Genomic DNA, 19,969 nt, shown 5'->3' on the forward strand with positions numbered 1-19,969 from the left:
TTTGAAAAGGAAAAGCCTCTATTCTCTTCCTCTACGTTTTCCCATTTCCCTCTAAAAGGGGATCCGACTCGACCTCTGTCAAGCCTTCCAACCCCTTGTTAGCTCTTCCATCGCTGTTCATTTGTTTGGCATCCGTTTTGTGCTGCTCTCCCTGGTGTAAACAGTGTGATGTCAAAGAGCTGTTGCCCGATGTGCAAATTCAGCCACTTTCCCTTCTAAACTGGCTTTTCTAGTGAGGAGCCTTCCCCTCCGCCTTTGTTGTCCCTATTATACACGCTTCCCCCTGCATTCCAGTCTTTAGAGCCCCTGTGGTACAGCAGTACACGTTCTACCCACCCGTCCAGAAACAGGACATAGGCCAGGAAAGGTCTATTCTTTCGGGGAAGTTCTTGGTCTCACCATTGTGCGACGCCGAGCACTCCAACGAGGGGAGCTTTTTCTTTCTGGCGAGGGAGTGGAAGTCGTTTTTTGTGTCGTTTGTAGGCCTTCCTTTCCGGGAATAAGGGTAGGGGCAAAGGTTTCACTGACATTTTCACATACGGAATGCAAACACGTTTTTACCGATGACATGTGCTTGGGCCAGAGGTAGAATTCTTTTTTTTTTTTTTTAGTTTTTTCTGCCCCCGTTCGGTAACACTACTAGCGAGATTGCCTATTTGGAAGGATAAGAGTTTTCCGCGACAATGCTTATCTGCACCTACCGAGCACCGTACACCTGCCGCATTTTCGGGGTGGTGGCGTTTTTGGGAGTGTGGTTGGTTGCGGCGCTTCGTTTTTCTTTTTCCTCTTTGCATTGCTCCCTGAGCAATAGACCCTCACTTGGTAATAACGTTCCCTTGTCCCTTGTCTTGTTGTGTGCGCGAATTATATTCAATGAGAGAAAGACCCCCATAGCTGTTCCTGTGGTTTACTTGAAAAATTGACCTTGAAAAAGTGAAATAGGTACTGAGGAGGCATGACAGCAGCGGGAGATGTGTCGCACCAGCAGAGGAGGCTGCACTCCTCATTCCCATTTTCTTCCTTCCACGAGACCATTAGCCAGAGCTTCATTTCAGTAGAGTGCCCTTTTATAACTTCACCGTGGGAGGCAGAAAACAGGCTGGTTCACACTGCCGACTCGCGAAGGTCACGCGGCTCGATTCGTCACGGAAGGGGAGGCCCGTGACAAGTGCCGATCGACACCGAGTATTCACCGACGTGCGACTCGCATCACAACCCCATCTCCGAACAAGATTTGAAGGAAGAGCCGACTTTCGCGCCTTTACGGCTTCTTCTACCGCGCTTGGGGTAGATCAATTCGGATTCATTTCGGGTATGATTATGTGTTATCAGCGAGGAAGAAGATCTTATGGTTATACCCATGTTTAGGGCTGTTTCGACAGCCAAAAGCGCTCTAGTTTCACGAAGACGGAAGCGGTGGTGATGTACGCGCCGTTTTTTGCGGTCTCGCAATATAGCAGATCATAAAATCACCTCATGCCCGAGCGTCGAATACATGACCAATACGAGTCAGTTCAGTTCAATTCAGTCGTTCAGTCGTGTCCGACTCTTCGTGACCCTATGGACCATATCACGCCACGCTTTCCGGTCTCTCACTATATCTTCATAACATCACATAACTTCATCTGCAGCGCCTCGAGGATGCCATCTAACTATCGCGTTCACTGCCTACCCCTTCTCCGGTGACCCTCAACCTTCCCAACATCAAATCTTTCTCCAGCGACTCCTCTTTTCTCATCAGATGACCAAAGTACGAGTACAAACGCGAATTAGTACGTTTCACTCTCGCAGTGATCCTTAACATGTGTGCCCAACCATTGCGGGCGCAGTCGATCGTGCACACGAGCGCATGCACTCTTGAATTTTCTCGCCCTAGGAAGAAGGCAGAAGTGCTGCTGATTGGCTCAGTAGTTTTGCGACTTGAACCCGCGTCGCAAGAAATCGGTCAGTGACTCAAACGGGTTGCTGGCGACTCGTTCGAGTCTCCCCCTCCGTGACGAATCGTGTCGCGCGACCTCCACGAGTCGCCAGTGTGAACCAGCCTTGCACGAGCAGGTCGTGGCAGCAGGTGGAGGTAGTTCAATACCTACCCTTTATTAACGCTGACAACGCCCCCCCTCCTGGGGCCCTATTCTCGACAATTCGCCATTTTGTTAAAATTGTGACGTACGCGTAACGTGTGCAGTAGGACGGTGCCAGGACACAAGCACACAATCGGGTTAAGGACTTGGTCGTCAACAGAAAAGATCCACAGATTTTCAAAGTAGCTCCAGCACTGACGAAGAGGCGCCGGCGCAGCCGGTAATGTCCATCTCTGAGGACAAAACTCGCAGTCTCAAAGTATTACTGTTAGGTACTGGCTGTGCTACCCACCTGTTTCGAAAAGCCGCGTTATGACCAGCTACCGTCAGGCCACCAAGTCTGCTTAAATTTCTAACATAATGTGTCGGCTTGAGTTTGTAGACAGCGAAAAGCAGCACAGAGAGAGAGAGGAGGGAGAGAGAGAGTCTTCCACAAACACACACACAAACACACACACACACACACCACACAGGGGAAGGCACACACACACACAGGGGAAGGCACACGCTGGGCCTTACACCTAGCCCGTTAAATTTTCATGCGCTGGCGTGCGAAAGGCTCTTGCGAAACGCAAAAGACGTCCGTCCGAGAAAGAGAAGGAAACAGAAGAACGGAGTAGCAGGAAGGTTAATTAGGCGATTCTCAGGCTACCGTACACGTGCAGAGGGGGATAAATGGAGAATAAGGAAATAAAGCGAAAGATGACTGAGGAAATCGTGGTATGAAGCTAGGGCGGCGCCGCGCATGCGTATTCTTTACTGTCGAGACGGTAAAATGCAAATCAATAAAGGGAGATTATTTTCAGGCTGTATTAAAAAAAAGCAGCCAACACAAAATGTCATTCAACTATATCATATAATTAGAGCGTACCGTCATAACGTGCTCTGGAAATTTTTTTTTTCTAAAAAAGTATAAGCAAATAGTGAGCCCGCATGCATATTAAAAGAAACCTTTATATATGAAACATATCACATATGTGGCAAGCAAACATGTGTCATGTACATGGAACATACATTCCTTTATTAAAATAGAAGCTGTGAGTATTTCTGCTTGCTTTGCCCATCGTGGAAAGGCTGTTCAATTCATGAACATTGCAGTGAGTGCATAGCACGCAAGGCAAAAAAAGGCAGTGTTTAGGGCAGACGTTTAAGAAAGTCTTTGGTGATCCCTCGCTGCCTGTCGCGCGAAGTTACTGCACAGCCATCGAGCCATATGATCCCCTCAGGTACGTTATACTCACGAACCGATCACAGATAATTAGAAAGCATCGCGGTGCTCTCTGAAATTCATGACGGTTTGGTGGGCGCTGTTTAACACAGAGACAGAGAGAAGAAAACACGCGACTGGCGTCTTTATTTTTCTTCTTTTCTTTATCTCTGTGTTAAAGAGCGCCCACGAAACTATCATGAACAACCTACAACTCACCCAAATTCCCTTTCTGTTGCTCTCTGAAATGTCTCGTCTCGCGCAGATCAACCGCTTGAGTCAGCGGGTCGCATTGCTGCGCATGGCAACGACGGCACGGATCGATGGTTTCTCTATGAGAGCAAAGCATTTGCAATGGAAGGGTAGCTACGACCCTCGTGCCTCTAAACGCAGCTGAAAAGTTCCCTTATGACGTCGTTTCAGCGATTTCTGCAATTACAAGAAGATGTGTCAGCTTGCTTAACCCCCCACCAAACTCTCTACCAAACTGCAGTGAGCTAACAGCCGCCTACACTGCACGTCGAATTCGCCATGTTTTTTTCGCGACCGCCTCAAGTGGTTCAAAATGCGGCGCCCAACTTTGGTCATTTACAGCAATGGCAGAACATCATTTGCGTAATGAAACGTCATTTTGACGTCTTCATTAAATGTTTATGTATGGTATTCGCCGCCACACAACGTCAGCCAATCAGATTTCAGGAGTCGGCTGTTGACAGTGGGTGGTTCATTCCAGTACATTCGTAATACAAGCGTAAGTGCTTCCTTTTCTATCATATATACCTCTGTTTTCCCTCCACAGTTACTTATATATACTCTCCATGCATCATGAATACCAGTGCTAAATAATCCGTTTTCATGCTTACATCATATTTACGTCACCGCAAAAAGCCATTTCGACACACCAAAATTTCACGCCACAAATTTGAAACACATGACTGTTCTGAGAGCCAATCAGAGGGAAAAAAATGACGCCGAACGGCGGCCATGTGTGTCAAGAATAGGGCCCCTAGGCACTAGGGTCTAAATATAGCCCCAAAATAGCCACCTAGCCAAAATTGTTTTCACACCAGACAGGACAAAAAGTGGCCCAATTTGATTATTTATAGCCCAATCTGGTAACCCTGGACTGTTCATCGTTTCCAAAATGGCGGCTCACTTTGACGCCGAACCCATCGCTTATAACAAATTTCGTAGCTTTAGTTTTGGTATATTTTTGATACAGAGTGATGATTGTGCCGCAGAAATGGGACCTAACAATAAGTGTTGGTTTTTTTATAAAAACAGCTACTGTTCTAACAAGATGGCGCCAGTAGACTGAATTAACTGCTGAGCCAAAAGTGCAGAAGTGACAAACAGCGTAATGTCTTGCATAATGCTTTTTAGCGTGCGTAAACCTATCTGTGCTAATCTAATACTTTCTTGCATAGGTCGGCGCACTTGTGAGTGCACTCATATCGCCTCACTCACACCCACGCAGCAAGTGTTAGTGGATGCGTATGAGAGTGGTCGTGAGTGTGAGTAATCAGTGGCGATGAATGGGAGCGGCCGTGAGTGTGAGTGCGAGGCCGAGAATGGGAGCGGTCATGAATGTGAGTGGCCGCAAATGGGAGCAGCCATGAGTGTGAGTGAGTGGATGCGAGTGTGGACAGGCATGAGTGTCAATGGCCATGAATGGAAGCGTGCATTAGTGTGAGTGGACGTGTATGAAAGTCACCTTGAGTGCAAGTGAGTGGCCATGAATGAGAGAGGGCATGAGTGTGAGCATGAATGAGTGGACGTGTACCAGTGACCGTGAAAAGGAGCGGCCATGAGTGTAAGCGAGTGGTGGTGAATTGCAGCGAGCATGAGTGTGAGTGCGAGTGAGTGGGGTTGAGTGTCACTGGTCGTGAGTGTGAGTGAGCCCCTCCTAATGGTGCTGACCTATACATGTAGATGGCGCTTACGCTTCTCGCTTGCTATTCCCACTGCTTGGTGCAGTGCAAAGGACCACACGCTATGTTTCAAAGCAGTCAATTTATCTGGTTTATAATTTGAGTTTATCCGGCTAAACCACACGACACATACGTCACTGCTGCTTTCACACATGCATATGCAAGCGCGAAAACAGGTAACTAACAAGTGACGTCACAAACAACGCCGACCATCAGCCTTACTATTTCACCTGGTAACTACTGCCTGCTAGAAGCACTCGCCAGAAGGATGATGATCGTTGCAGTGGCCGACACTTTGGAATGGGTTGCCTGTTTAGTTCCACAAAGCTAAAGGCATAGCTAAAAAGAGTAACAAAAAAGATAGAAATAGGCAGTTCCAGCCGGGTCTTACTGAAGTGTATACTGCTGCGCGTGCAGCCACCAAAGTCCAAACGTCTCGTTGTTACCTTGTCTACTGAAGGTATCTCTCTACTGTCAAGTTTATGGTACCGCTATAATACTGCGCCTCTTTGTACGGGGTGGTGACAAATCAAGCGGTGCTTGCGGTACATTTTGTACATCTGTTGCAGAGGCTTGTTATCATGGTCAATGGTGCACATCTGGAATTCCTGCTTTCGGTGCTCAACATTCACGGTGTATTGTCATTCACAGTTACTCCACAGTAAAGCAAAAAAAATAATGCAGAAAGAATGACAGGGAAAGGAGCACATGCACAATAGGGAGCTGTCAACAAGCCTTTCTACTCAGTGTAATTTCCTTCATGCAAGTGCAATGACTGAGCTTTATGCGAAATATGTGCTTTTAGGCCAGAGTTGTTACAAGTTAGCTAGTTAAGATAGATCAGCTAACTTTAAAAATTGAAGAACCCACTTGCAGAAAAGATGTAAATGACATGTTTCACTTTCTCATGCATATTATATCCCCAGGGTGCTGGGCTAGGTGGTCATCTGACATTATAGTGATTTTGTCGAGTGCAAAAGGACAGGGCAAGAAAAGACAATGGCAAAATGAAGCGTTACCCGTAACTGTTTATTGTAGTCAGAGGCATACTCGCTGGCCTACACAAGTGCAACCATGTGCAGCACTTGAAGATGCATTAGCGGCATTATCATTATCGAAAAATACATGAAATATTAAAGGTTTTACTTCTTGACTGGCACTAGGTGGAAAGATGACTATGAGGACACAGACGAATTGACAAATGAAAAAACTTTATAGATCAGAATAGCATGGTTACAGTCAACACGGACAAAACTTTAGAGTATAAACAGTCTGCATGGAGCCGCCTGAGCTTTCTCTCTCATTCAGCTCAGGAGTAGAACCCTTAGATTCTCTCCATCTCTTCTTAATCCCTCGGCTCATTGCCGATTGGGCAGACCCTCTCACGGGCAGGCCTTCCGACGCAGCAGTAGCCTGTAGCTGCTTAGATAGGCTGGCCCACCGCTCTACCAGCAGATTTCACGTGACCCGGTAATGCCCAAACCAAGAGAAGCACTAAATGGCATGCACTGCTGGTATCACGTGACCACACATAATATAAGAAAAAGAAATTGCATATGCGCACAGATTTCAAGCGATCTAATAGACACCACCAATGTAAAACACAAATGACCAAACGAACTCGACGGCGACAGCGTTTACCCTCTGCATTTCATCGCGGCGCGGGCCAACCGAGGACGAAGTACGCACGCAAAAACAAAATGGCCCTCTTCCTTCCGTTTTCCACGAATGGCACTACCTGGCCGAAGCCGAAATGCCTTAGAGTGAAATCACCTTCGCGTCACCATTCAACCTGTCAGCTCAGACCAATAACGGGCAAAGGTTTATATCTTCCCTGCTCAGCGCATTATTGATAGGATGGCACCAGACGGCAATGACGCAACCATAAGCTGGCAAAACACAGCATGAAGGACGGTCGCTCTGCAAGCACGATGTTTACACACTGGCAGTCCCGCATGCTTTTCTGGCCTCGCTCGCGCGAGCCAAGGGTGCCGCTTTTTTAATGCCTTCTTGAGATTCTTACCCTCGACCGGCCAGAAATGTACATACATTTTCGGCGAACGTGGAGAAGAGGGGAAGGGGGGGGGGGGGGGGGGGGCGACACAGGCGCAAGATTGTTCCCGCGAAGTCTCTGTTTAACGTAAGAGCATGCACTCTGACAGGTCCGAGTTCACGCTTCCATTGTGATACATTTCTCTTCCCGTAAATATGCCCAGCCCCTCAGCGTGAGCCCTGAACGAGGTTCACGCATTTTGCCTGATACGTCACCTCAAGCTCTGGGACTCTACAGAAATCTGTTTTCAGCGTTATAAAGAACTATTCAAATATTAGTGAAGCAGTTTGGCATTTCCTTCTTGATAGGAATAGTTTTCAGTTTAACAAGCTTTTTCTTTTGTTATTTACAATGAGTGCATGCCAAGCAACGCTGTGCACGATGTGTGCCTTGTTTTCATTATCACTTAGATTTTTTTTTGCATGCTCCTTAAGTTTATTGTTCACATGATGCCCTGGCTGGCTGATATACTTGTCAAAGACAAATCTTATATAAGATCTTGTAGACAGCGTTAATGGCATGTTAGAATAAACTGTTCTAATGTTATTCTCGTAGCCAGACATTTCCTAGCTAATAATGTGGCAGCTCACCAGGCCACTTGTGTTTGTCTTCTTCTCTCTTATTCTGCCATTTTGTGTTACTTAATAAAATCACCAAAGAAGTTTCAATGCAATACTTGTACATGATAGCGAATGGGTACCAAAACCAATATACCGTTGAAAATATCTTGTGCAGTTTTCATATACATTACTAGCAAGATCCCAAGATCTTTCAGTTATTAGCAATTAGACTAAATTATGACTCATCACAGCACAATTATGCAAGAGACACAAAGAGTCAAACAGCGAATGGCTGTTCATGACCAGGTGCCTCAGTGCCATGCATGCCAGGGGAAATCAATTCGCATCTGCATTTCACTTTTAAGAAACACATTACTTGCAGCCATGATGAAATGAAGCATGGTTTCGCCTTTTCAGTTTGTATACATGTCGGGCACTTTCCAGTGATCTGGTTTCAATTGGGATTTCCACTTCTATGCTCTAGATCTCGTAGGAAGCGGAACACTCCGAGCCTCTTTTTGTGTCTTTTGTGTGGTAGCAAAATCTCCAAAGCAACCCAATTGCGCAGCATGCACAACAATCATCCACTCTCGCCTCCTAGTACCACTGTGGAGGCTGGGTGGCACTGGGTAGTACAAGTGCAGTCACCACCTTGAACGGCGGTGCTGCTATCAAGGCACCCTAGACAAGCTCAACCCATTGCCCACAGTGAGTAACACCATACACGAGGACAGAATATATAGTGGACAGTCAAACACTATGTCATTTGTAGACTCCTCTGCCACACCACAGACTGCGCAAAAAGTGTGGTCCATCTTAACTCGACTCTGAATCTGCTACAGTTCATACTATATGCACTGCCCATGCCCCTTTCTTCTTGATTTCCACTAGAACGTCAGTAACCCGAGTTATTTCTCCGAGTTGTTAAAAAGGAAGCAGTCAGTGTCTTGGAGGCAACTACAAATTCTTATCCATGCCTGTCTTTATACAGCAAGATACATTCGACCGTATACAGGGACACATGTCCCTGGTGTTGACAAAAACCGACAATTTATCATATTACATGGGCCTGCCAGAAAATAAGAGCAGTGCCTATAATTCACAACGCCACGCCGGAGCAGTGGGAGGCTGTGCTGTTCAGTTCGGAATCGAAAGACCAGCTTTGGCTGATTGAATAGGCCAGCCGGACAGCAAAGGCCACGGGAGTCCTGGAATGAGGACTCAACCACGGGAGCTCTACAGCTCTACATTTTTTTTTGCATTATATAAAGTCTGCTCTCTCTCTTCTCTGACCCATTCTGCAAGCTTCCTATCTCAACATTACGTCTACCATTCTCTGTTCCATAGCCCTCAGTCCTCGACTTAAGTGTAACCTTTATCGTTAGCCTCCGCGTTAAAGCCCCATAGTTGAGTACAGGTAATATGCAACTGTTGTACACTTTCCTCTTGAGTGATACCAGTAAGCTGCTAGTCATAATCTGCGAGTGCTTGCAGAATCTGCTACAAATTACAGCGAACGTGCCACTGAAGGTACACTAAAGGTGCGACAAGATTAGACATTTTATACTCGCATTAAAAACACCTACAGTGAGTCAGTGACCATCCTGCCTCCACGACAGGCATGGGGGCATGGGGAGCCACCCAAGAATGACTGTGGAAGCAAACAAAAACATGTTCAGAAAGTTTTAAATTATCTCCTATAGAAAATAATGGCCCTCAGCCATCATGGGATGCTTATAGACCGTTTACAGAAAGTAGTTCCACTATTCCTAACAGGTGACGCCACTAGGACGGCCGTCATTGCTGGCCTTCGGAACGCATCGGAGCGCAGTGCAGACTGCTGCTGTGCATCTTGTGTAAAAATGCCGGCTGACTTTTAAACACCGCTGCTTTGATGCAGGTGTCATCTATATTGTCGAAGTATTCTGCAAGGAAGTAGAGCTAATGACCCTGTTGTTTATCGGCGGAAGAACAGACGATGCTTTCTACATAAGGTGCACATCATGGCCTAGGCCACCGTTTTTCTTGGAGGTGTAGCATGAGTTCATGTTCCTTTCTGGGACAAGAAAGTGCGTGAATTGTAGAGAAAGGCTATACCTCACACACCAGCTCATTTTAGCACCGGCAGTAGCCATGGGAATGCGAGAATGACCCAGACGTTTTCTGAGTAGTTGTATATTGCGTCTTCGCACTGCTGCCGCTTCATTTTTGCAGGGCGTTAAGAAGTACCTTGATATGGCTATTAATGTCTATTCATTTATAAGAATTGATTGTGCAGAGAAGGAAAGTCAGTGTGGTCATGTCAGTGAATCTGTTTGCTTTAATTAGGTACATTTCCCAAGGACATGGGGTATCGAATCCCGGCCGCGGCAGATACTTTTCGATGAAGCTGAAAACCCAGGCGTCCGAGTGCTGTGCGATATCAGCGCACGTTAAAGAACCCCAGGGGGTGGGGATTTTCGCAGTCCTCCACTCACAGCCTGAGCCGCTTTGGGACGTTGAACCCCATAATCCAAACCAAGCTTTAATTAGGCAAGCACTGCTGCAATACATGTAATGACTGCTGCTTTTATGAAACTAATGCACAGGCCAATGATGAAATTTACTATTATAAGATTTTTTATATCCCCGCTTGCTTGGGTTCCCTACTATGGGTTCTGAACTCCGGTGCAGTTTCCAGTCACTTTTGCCCGAGTGCAGGTGAACGCCGCTGAGCGTCTGATGTGGCCCTCAAGCAGCCTAATAGCCTTTTGAAGCCAGGATGTTTACCGGAGATAAACCTATAACGTATCAATTGTTCAGGGATTACACGCGCATCCACATTGAGCAGTAAATATTGTGCACAATGTTAAATGGTGAACATTCATAATGCGTCTCAGCCAGCACGGTCTGAACATTCGCGTCCGCCCTTTGCGCAAGAAAATTAAAAAAATTAAGTTTGAGGGGATAATCAGTTTGTAATCTGTTCAGTTTTAACCTAAATCATATTTTCCACAAAGAGTGCTAGAGAGGGAATAGTTAAAATAATAATAAAAAAAAAACGAGTCGACGGCTGACTGGTTTGTCGAAACGTTCTAGCCAATGCAGACAGTTAGGAGGACGCAATAAATGAACTGCATGGTTAAATTGAACATTTTTAGCACCTACACATACTATGGTCATTCACATTAAGTTTCTTGGCTGTTTACTAGCTCGTTGCCCCCGGCGATAGCGGGTACGCCGCACTGTGCAGCCGAGTACCAGCGCGGCGAAAGCCGTCAAACCAGAAGGCCCGAAGGCCGGCGATGGCAGAGGGGTCACATGATTACCTATGGCAGCGCCCATGCGCTCGTGCTGTAAAGGGTCTATAGGCGCTTGACATTATAGACTATGGTTCTCAATGGCTCCAGCAGACATGATTCACTGTAACCTGTTTTGAATATGTATAGCAACATAACAAACCTGTTTCAATCACTGACCACTGGAGGTTTCTTTATTTGGTACAGGACTGATGGCGGCTGATGTAGATGGTGTGTTCCAAGTATGAAGCTGCATCTGGGACATTTTCGGTGACAGTTTTGACGCACACAGCAATTTGTACCTTTTGGTTCCTCTCATGAAGGCTTTCAAGGAATTCAATGCTGGGGCAGTCATTCCCCAGTGCCAGCTTTCCGAGGCCATACATGCCTTCTCTAGTCAGAAGAGGTACATTTGGGAGCATCCCGCCAAACAATTTGTGTACAAGTGCTGATGCTTACAAAATGCACCCTGCTGACCTGAGCAGCAAGTGCATAAGTCAACATAAGCGTTCATGTCATAGATCTTGCTGTCACTGCTGCCACTTGAAACAGCATAGCTGCTATTGTCTTTGCAGCCTATTTTCGCTTCAATGCCCTCCAGCAGTTTTTTTTAGCAATCGATCATAGAGTGCTGTGTGGTCAGTCACGCGCAGACATGGGCATCCTCACGAGGATGAACCCTCATGAGGGCGTCCTCACCCTCACCTCGTGAGGATTTGATTCAATGAGGTGAGGGCGAGAGAGGAACGGCATTGAAAAATTCGTGAGGACGAGGGTGAGGGAGGGCAGAGGCGGTGAGGTGCGGGTGAGGGAGGGAAAGATACAGAGTTTGAGGGGAGAGGGCAAACCTTCCACGAAAGGCGTAGTTTCTGTATAGTGAGAAAAAGCACCTGGCAACACGAAAGGCACGAGTGACCACACTTTCTCCTCCACTAGGGTTGTGTTGTATAGAAAACAGATGGAATGGGGCACAGGCGCTTAAGCAAAAAGAAGCAGGAACGAAAGCCACAAAGTTGCCCCGGTGCTCGTGGTAAAGAAACGTGGTAAAGAAACGTCTAAAAACGACACTAGAGAGCTGCAGGGAGTCACTGAAAGCAATTGTTTCCGGCCTCACGGAACACGACGGGACCGGGAAAATACACAGGACAGCCGTTTCTAACTGCTAACGTTTCTTTGCCATTCAGGCAAACGCAGGTCCAGAGAAAAAAAAAAAGCGTGTCCAAAAGAGCTGGGACACGCAGTAGAAACGTTGAACACAAAAGACCGAAGTGGGGTGATCTTATCTGCTGCGACCCTGCCATACGTTTTTTGTTATTTTTCTCCTCCTTCAGAGTGGCTTGCATGAGTAGTAGACGTATGAGAAGTATTTCTTGACAGTGTCTCATGACTGTCTAGTTAGCAAGAGTTTACATAAAACTTTCATAAAAAGTGTAAATTACAATTCGCAGCAAAACCAACGAAAAATAAACAACAGTGAATTTGTGCTGATAAGAGCTCCAATAAAATCAACCGCAGTTCAATATCTGATGCAATCTTTGTCATGTGTTTGCAGAAACAAGCAGAATTTTCTCATTTCTTTTACCATTTTTTGCTTTATTGTGAATTAGCAAAATCATCATATTGTGTAATATTAATATGCACAGCACATAATTACAATGCATTGTTTTTCAGTAATTTCTATAACATCAGGTTTTAGTTTATCTATGTTCTTAAGATAGTTTTCTTCAGATGGGTTTTAATATCATTAGTGAAGTAATAGCCTGTGAGCACTGAGCGCAATTTCACGAAAGAGTTGTTTCATTTCCAGTATCCAAAGAGTGTGTTCGCATTTCGTGTTAACCTGTTGAAGTCCTATACCGGAGTAAGGTTCTCCTATTAACATCCATTCTGTAGTCAAAATAAGTTTAATGCATCGTAATATCCGAAGATCGTAAGACATTATTTTATGACAGACTCGCGCATTACAAGGGTATGACAATGCCGCACCGGGTTCTATGAATCTTTGCCGAATGCGCTTCCAGGTTGACTTCAGCTATGAGGTGCCAGCGCAAGGGTGCTTGCAGTTCTTAGATACATTTGTTGCTGTTCGCAAAATCAAAGCGTGCTGATGGTATGAGCCTCACTAAAAAGAAGGTATTTTAAACCACACAGTCAGCTCATTTTAAGTTTCCAAGGGTATTGCTAAAAAACTACCTGCATGCCGCTCTTGACAAATCGTGCCTACATGAAATGACACATAGCATAGATGTTTGGCTGCAAACACTGATCAGTGCAGGATTTCCCTGTGAGGTGGTTACCTTGTTTTAAAGGGCCTTGCTAATGATGCTAGTAATGTAGAGGAGCACCGCTGAGCTGAAGAAGCGCAAAGTACAAGACCCGTTGTCGTTCCATATTACTATCAAATCTCCCACCAATTAAAAAGCATGGCTCAGAAAGGTGACGTCCTGTTAGTCATCACTGCACCAAAAATTCTGGCTGGAGTGTGCAACATGATGCAGGGAAAGCACAAGCAGGGATGTAGCATCAATCGCATAGACAGGTTCGTCCCGAGGGAGAGTACATTCCTTTACCGTACACGGCTGCCATATGCCAAAAGCTACATAGAAAAAATTGGATGTCGCAAAAACGGTACACTTCAGGAGCTGCACGCACGAGTAGGCGCACTGGCGGGAGGAAAAGTAGAGGGGAGGGGGGGGCAACTGAACGTCTGCTGCCGCCACTGCATCAGGCTGCAACTCGATTCCGTGAAACGACAATCTTGAAGAAGTTCACGTCTAAACTCAGCAGAAAAGTATATGAAGCATACTGCATTAAGATGGAATTCACACTTGTACTCGCAATTGAGACCTCGGTCGCCTTATCTGATAACTTAAGGAGTTTAAATATCCCACACATGTCAGCGTGCCAGTCTTTAGTTTGCCATTACTTTGCCAAGATCAGCTTCACTCTAGGGGTGACCATGTTTATGTCAGCTTTCAACGGCTTCTTATCCAAAGTATGGTTTCCTGTGCTTCAATGTTGCAGAAATAATGCAACCGCTGAAATGAAATTTTTAACTTACACATAGTGGGGTTTATATCAAGGAAAGCTACAAAGCGTCTCTTCACACTTGGTGATAGAGATCCGCACGGGCTAGGCCCGACCCGCCGTGGAGTGTTTACCCACCGAGATGAGAGGGTGACATCGAAGTCCAGCCCTCCAGGACGCTTGGATCTTGAGTACAGGCTGTAATTTTAGCTTACGACTTCATGAGATCGTTTTAATAAGTATCCCAACATTTTCTTAACATAAAGGTGGCAAGCTGAGATGAAGTACCTGTATGCATGCTGCCAAGGCTAGAGTCGCACCAGAGAGCACCTGTCTCGCATACTGTTAAAATGTCTGCCAGGTCTGAACAAAAGGAAGACTTCGGGGAAGAAAGCTTCGAGGGTTTGCGTGATACCTGCTCTCGAACGCTACCCTTCAGCACCTCACACTCACTCTAAGAGTGACTCAACAAAGCAGACAGCTGAGGTTAAACGTTTTTGTTCTGTGCAGTATAATGCCTTTGAGGACCCTAACGGTCACTTCAGAGTATTTATTAGTGTTATGGCCTCTTGTCTTTGCTGACAATCTATGGAGGAGGACCGCTCTTCTTCTTCCTCCAGAGAGTTGTCCACATGTATGACGAAACCCTCGTGCACCTGTTTTTGAATGTCTTGCTTTGCTGCTTGAAGTGTGTCTGTGGTGTCAGCGTACATGAACTGCAATTACAAGAGAAAGAAAACATATTTAAAATGTAAGCACCTAAAAAACAATGTATAGGAAAGGCACCTAAGAGATTTATAAGTTGCTACAGTATTTACGCATGTGCTTAATTGGTCTGTTTGGTCGGGAAATTCCAGAAAGAATGAGATGCTTGGCATGTTTTGTTTGAAGACCTTGCTAAAGGTTAAAAGGTTTTCACTCGAATTGTATTCCTATTTGCTCAATATGTATGCACAATTGTTGCATTGTACGCATGTACTAGTGTCATTGTTCTGGGAATAATTTTTTGTACACATTCGGTGTTTCACCATACTGCCTGAACAACCAACAAGCATACTGTGCTTAGGTTGGACAGGAAAACCAATGTACTAAACGAACGTGAATAAATTTTGATTTGATTTGACTAAGGCATAAAAGACCTGCATAAGGGCATAATTTCATGGTTTATTCATGGCAGTGAGCACAATGCAAGCTGATCAGATGCACTGAGTGAAAGAAACACTGTTCCAAAATTCAGCATATAAAATTGCTTAGGGACATAGCCAAACATTATTCCTCTTGCTCTGCATCGTATTAATCTCATGTTTATGGCCTAGACCCTGACTATTCTTCAGAACCAGTAGTTTTACAAACTTCATGTTTCTGGTCATCAGTGGGGTTACAATTATGCCCCTGAGAATAAGCAGCCATTGTAAGGCACGTGAAAAATCAGGTACAAACAAAAAAAATTCCCGTTTGATCCTTATTTGCACCAATCTGCCAAGAAATCTACTAGCTATACTGTATCTTCAATGTGTTTCTTTTTTCTTATTTTTTTTATGTTAGCAACTTACTAGGTATATAATGACCAGAGACAGCACTCCTCAACACGTTTTGGTAGTGGGTGCATATTTCTGCTTGTAAAGTTTTTGTTCTCAGTTTTGTAAATTTTTATGGGCAATTTGATGCTGACCCTCAGTTTCACCCGTTCTTCAACCAAATACCAAATGCCTGGATAGCATACATGCACTGCATGCTCTATTAGACATTCCTATGACATCTTGTGACAGTCTCAGCTGCTTAAGGCCTGGTCTTTTTCTGCTGAATCGGTTTCCGATTACTGTTTCTGCACACACTGAAATTTTTATATAACTGATAGCAAATAAACTCCATACCTTTTTCACACTATGTTTAGCAAGTGTAAGACACCTCCACACTGCCTGCACGACATGGAAGTGGCACAGGAGTTGTCTGGCTTGTGATCGGCTTTCAAGGAGGACGGCCTTCTCTGCAGCACTGTCATCAGTCATAAAGCTTTTTGGTGCCTGCAGATAACAACTGGCCACATATTCATACCTTTGTGAAAGCCAACTCATTCTCAAGACAGAAATTTGCAAGTGCAGTATGCATAGATTGAGTGGACCTCTAGAGGCTACAGATCCAATTGTATTGTATGGCAGTTCAGCTAACTTTGCTACATTACCCTGCATTGCTTTGATAGCTTTTACCACAATATGGTTTGTCAAATCAACTCTATAGTTAATCATCATCATCATCATCAGCCTGATTATACCCACTGCAGGGCGAAGGCCTCTCCCATATTTCTCCACTTAACCCGGTTCTGTGCTAGCTGCATCCACTTGACCCCTGCGAACTTCTTCATCTCATCCGTCCACCTAACTTTCTGCCGCCCCCTGCTACGCTTTCCTTCCCTTGGAATCCAGTTTGTTACCCTCAGCGACCATCGGTTATCCTCTCTTCGCACTACATGTCCTGCCCATGTCCATTTCTTCTTCTTAATTTCTACTAGAATGTCGGTAAGTTGAGTTATTTCTCTGACCCATTCTGCACGCTTTCTATCTCTTAATGTTACCCCTACCATTTTTCGTTCCATAGCCCTCTGGGTTGTCCTAAACTTGAGTAGAACTCTCTTGGTTAGCCTCCACGTTTCAGCCCCATAGGTGAGTGCAGGCAAGATGCAACTGTTGTATACTTTCCTTTTGAGCGATACCGTAAGCTGCTAGTCATAATCTGCGAGTGCTTGCCAAATGCGCTCCATCCCAATCGTATTCTTCTTATTTCCTTTTCGTGGTCCGGATCTGCGGTTACTACCTGTCCTAAGTAGACATATTCGTCTACTACTTCCAGTATTTCGCTACCTAATGTAAACTGCTGTTCCTTCCCGAGGCTGTTGAACATTACCTTAGTCTTCTGCATATTGATTTTCAAGCCTACCTTTTTACTTTTCCTGTCTAGGTCATCAATCATTAATTGCAGTTCATCCCCCGAGTTGCTTAGCAAGGCAATGTCATCAGCAAATCGCAGATTACTGAGGTATTCTCCATCTACCCTTATCCCTAACTGCTCCCATTCCAAGTCTCTGAATACTTCCTCTAAACAAGCTGTGAATAGTACTGGGGAGATTGTGTCTCCTTGCTTAACACCTTTCTTTATGGGAATTTTGTTACTTTCTTTATGCAGAACTATGGTTGCTGTGCAGCCACTATATATATCTTCCAGCACTTTCACGTACGGCTAGTCTACCCACTGATTTCACAATGCCTGCATCACCGCCGAGGTTTCAACTGAGTCAAATGCTTTTTCGTAATCAATGAATGCTATGTATAAGGGCTGGTTATATTCCGAGCATTTTTCTATCACCTGATTGATGGTATGGATATGATCGATAGTAGAGTACCGTTTCCGGAAACCTGCTTGATCCTTTGCTTGATTGCAGTCTAAGGTTGTCCTGATTCTAGTAGCGATTACTTTAGTAAATACCTAGGTAAAATAGGTATTCACTATAGTTAATACAGACCATCAGTTTGTGCCTCAAGTTTTAAAGGACATGAATTTCTACTCAATTTAACTGACATGATTGGCGATAAAAATTTAGGAAGCATTCGTTAACTCAGATATTCATTTTTGTGAAGCAAGATGTGAAGCCCAAAATATTAAGGTTCACAGAATCTCAAACCAACCCTTGAAGCAAACTGCTGAAGCTTCTTAAAAATTGTAGACACTACTGATAGTCATTTCTCATATTGTTAAGCAGTGCCTCATCTGCTACTTTCAAGAACAAGCTGAAGCAACCCCATTTTATTGCAGGAATGCACTTAACAGCTGAATTAAACTTTCACCTTTCTTTGTCTGCCCATCTGCATCACAAGGGAAATCTCAACGGGACTATTTTCACCGCCACTCGAACACAGAAGGGAGTTAAAAGAAACAGATGCAAAATATAGGTGCATCATGGTAATCACGTCCATCCACGCAATTCCGAAGCAACAAATAGCCCCAGGCAACCAAGCGGCTGGTGCAAAAGCAGACACCCCCGAAAAGGACCTGCGCGCATGTAATGGCTAGCTTGCAGCTCATGTGACACTGGCATCACTCTTGCAAAAAGATGGTGCAAAATTTGTGCACAGTAAAGCATGAGGCCGGAAGGGAAGATTTATAAATAACAAAAATAGAATCTCAAGCTCGTGAGTGAACAAATGTTGTACATGGTACATCACTGCTGCTGTTGTATGGGTGCTTACTGATGTGTCGTCGGCAAACCTTGTCATGACCACGTGATGTCATCCCGTGGACATAACGAAAGGGACATAATGAAAGAAGTGTAAAAGCTTCTTTGGTGACAACTTTCCTCATGTGGTGTTTAGTATAAGGATCAAACGGAAACATTGAACAGCATGCGTGCACTTCTACATTAGCCCATTAAGGACCGGTTTCTTTTTTTTTCAGTTTTCTTGAAATAAATGTTATATTTTAACTTAATTCCATACACATATGTCACATATAAAAAACTATCGCTATTGTGTTATTAGTTTAGGAAATATAGCCCGTGACCATATGGTCACGCTGGGCCTTCAGGCTACAGAAAAGTGCATGGAGTAACAAATGTTTATTTCAAGTGGCGAGAAATGACAAAAAAAATACTAAGTGAATATTTGGCCACTTATTTAGTGCGGTAGGGTTTAAAGCATGGAATACACATGCCAATGTCGCACTTTGAGCATTGTGTGCGCACCGCGCTGTTGCAATTGTCCCCAGCGCATCTTCGCCTCTTGCTATTGGGAACCGGTACAACAAAGTGGGCCACTTGGTCATACCGTGCAGCAGTCAAGACGTCACCAGTCTTTGGGGTTCTTCGTCGACCAGGTCCTTTAGGTTTATTGTCCCATCGCATTAGATGACTTTGTGCGATTTGCCTACGGAACTCAAGCTGAGTGATGTTGGACCCTGTGCTACGAATAAGCGCCCGGGCATTGCTGATTGACACATCACAAAGCCATGTGAAGATCGGCCACCACCATTTCTTGCCACGGATTCCGATCCTGTAGGCACCTACATTCGCATCCATCTGGTCTGTACCTCCCATAAAGCTGTTGTACTGCGCAACAGCATTTGGACGGGGTACTTTGATTCTTTTTTTCTGAGCGCGGGAGTACCTGTCCGCAGAAGACACTGGCTCTACACCGTGTATGGTGTTCACGATGGTTACAACAGTATTGTCCATCCAGCGGACAACGATTATGCCATCGTTGCTCAACACGTGCTCTTCATGTCCGCGAGGTTGGCGCTTCACGAAATCCGGTCGAGCGATAGGGCACTCTTTCGGAACACGGTTCTGCCTCACTGTGCCCGTACCTTCGTAGCCCTGTCCCTTGAGATGCCTAAGTAGAGGGATGCTCGTGAACAAATTGTCAAAAATAGAAAAAGAATGGAAGATGGTGAGCTTCTGCCGGGAGTTCATCCACCATTTGAAGAAGTGGCGCCGCAGCTTTACCAAAGTTCTTTTCATATTTTGCAGACGTCCCTGGGTTTCCCTGCTTGCCTTGATACACTTCAAAGTTTACAAGGTAGCCATTCTTGGCGTTTAGACACCAAACTTCACACCCGAAGCAAACTGGCTTTCCCCGTATGAATTGTTTACAGCCATGGCGACCGTAGTACTCAATCATACTTTCGCCATAGCTCAAGTGACGCGCAGGCTGAAAGTGCTTCAGAAACCTCGCTTTCAACAGCGTCATCAATGGGCGCAACTTTGTCAACTTGTCGCTGAGTGTCAGGCTCGCGTTGTCCGCACAGTGCACAAACCTCATTATCTGTATGAAGCGGTTTCTTCGC

The 19,969-nt window shown here is 45.1% G+C and overlaps 1 long non-coding RNA gene across 2 annotated transcripts in view; it reads left to right on the forward strand.

Moving 5' to 3' along the window:
* Positions 1–3,094: 3,094 nt before the first annotated feature.
* LOC146199810 (uncharacterized) overlaps positions 3,095–19,969 on the forward strand; it is a 54,809-nt gene continuing 37,934 nt past the window's right edge. The window contains exon 1 of one of the 2 annotated variants that reach the window (XR_014705128.1): positions 3,095–3,118. This is a non-coding gene — a long non-coding RNA (uncharacterized LOC146199810). Of the gene's footprint in view, positions 3,119–3,283; positions 3,308–19,969 lie in introns of those variants that run through there. The other variant, XR_014705129.1, reaches the window with a different exon arrangement.

Source organism: Amblyomma maculatum, chromosome 2 (assembly GCF_055883805.1).
Source record: "Amblyomma maculatum isolate TAMU_Amacu chromosome 2, ASM5588380v1, whole genome shotgun sequence".
In the NCBI taxonomy this organism is placed as follows: Eukaryota; Metazoa; Arthropoda; class Arachnida; order Ixodida; family Ixodidae; genus Amblyomma; species Amblyomma maculatum.